This window comes from Phaethon lepturus, unplaced genomic scaffold (assembly GCF_000687285.1).
Source record: "Phaethon lepturus isolate BGI_N335 unplaced genomic scaffold, ASM68728v1 scaffold17415, whole genome shotgun sequence".
In the NCBI taxonomy this organism is placed as follows: Eukaryota; Metazoa; Chordata; class Aves; order Phaethontiformes; family Phaethontidae; genus Phaethon; species Phaethon lepturus.
In genome coordinates this window covers 8,358-9,755 of record NW_010541371.1, presented here as the reverse complement: position 1 = coordinate 9,755, position 1,398 = coordinate 8,358, and the positions used below count along the sequence as shown (strand labels likewise).

Sequence of the window (1,398 nt, the reverse complement as noted above, 5' to 3'; positions counted from 1 at the left end):
TCCACACTTTCACACCCACAAAAAGGGGGGGGGGGGGGAAGTTAAAGTCAATGTGATCAAAGCCATCATCATAAGATCACATTTCTAAGTAGTTGATAACAATTCTAAAAACCACACAGATGTGAGTTAAATGTGTGCATGTATGTATCAGATTTTTTTAATGAGAAGCTGGAACCTTCATTTCTCTTTAGAGCTACTATTGGAGACTTCAGAAACGTGTCCTCTGATCTGCTGGGTCTTCAGGCAGTGAAACTGTAACTCTTCAAACCCAAAGGCCATTTTCAAACAAGTGGATGGCTGAAAATTAGAGGCAGTATTTCAGATTCTGGGACAGTTGTGTACTTTTGTAGATTCTAGCCTGCACCCTTCAAGTCTATATTTATGTGTCTAGATACTTTTTTTTTTAATTGCTTTTAAAAAAGAAAAGGGAGGGGGGAGCATCCTCTGTGTGAACCGCTACATTTAATGGAGCACAAACTTTCTTTTTGCTCTGCAGTCTCGGAAAGGGAGTGACCCAGACAAAGAGAAGAAGGTCCTGGAGAGCAGAACAGATAGCATTGGAAGCGGTCGTGCAATCCCAATTAAACAGGTAATGCCGAAATACTTTTTTTTTTCCCTTTTTTTTTTTCCTTTTTTTTTTTTAAATGCTTTCCGTAGTTGGAGACACACCTCGGGTCTTAAGCACTCTGATGGCGGGCCGGTGCGCCGAGACGCGTTTGATGTGCTCCGGTGATGAATGTGGAAGTCACTCACTTGACATCAATTAGGAGAGGTTCCTATGTGTATTAAAATAGGATCATTAGAATAAGAAGAGGGAAAATGTGACAACAGGCCTAATGAAGTGCAGTCTGCCGGCCCGCATATGGAGCGGGTTTCTAGGCTGCGCTGGCTTCAAAGCTGCCTTTGTAGAGGGGCTTTGATTGGGCCGCGTGCTGCCGGGCGGCGGGGTAAATCAGATCGCTCGACAAGAGCCCCTTGTGATCGCCGAAATAGCCTGATGTGGCCCTAATTTGCTGCCGCAGACGGACATCTGAACGCGGTTTCGGGCTGGTTTGTAACAACGAGGCAATTAGTTGTGATAATCATAGCCGGTGTGTCAGCTGTGCGCTCTTGTTTGTAATTTGCTAATGAAGGAATTGTAACTTTGATTAGGTTCAGTTTCATTTAGACCTTATTATATAAGAGAACGTTTACAGCTGTAATGTGTGGCCTTAATTAAACTTCCTCATTACACAACAGGACTTGAATTCAAGGATTTGTTTTGGTCTGTTTTACTAGCCTAGATGCACTTTCATTAGCCCGGAAACTCAATGCTAAATTGTAGCTGTGAAGGCTCCTTTGAAAGGCAAGAGCAACGCCGGCATCTGATGCAAAGTATTTGGGTGAATGAGATCGTTT

General features: G+C 43.3%; 1 long non-coding RNA gene across 1 annotated transcript in view; it reads left to right on the top strand.

The window, feature by feature from the left end:
• LOC104621283 overlaps positions 1-596 on the top strand; it is a 17,053-nt gene extending 16,457 nt beyond the window's left edge. Inside the window, exon 3 of the long non-coding RNA XR_738039.1 lies at positions 497-596. This is a non-coding gene — a long non-coding RNA (uncharacterized LOC104621283). The remainder of the gene's footprint in view (positions 1-496) is intronic.
• Positions 597-1,398: the final 802 nt, after the last annotated feature.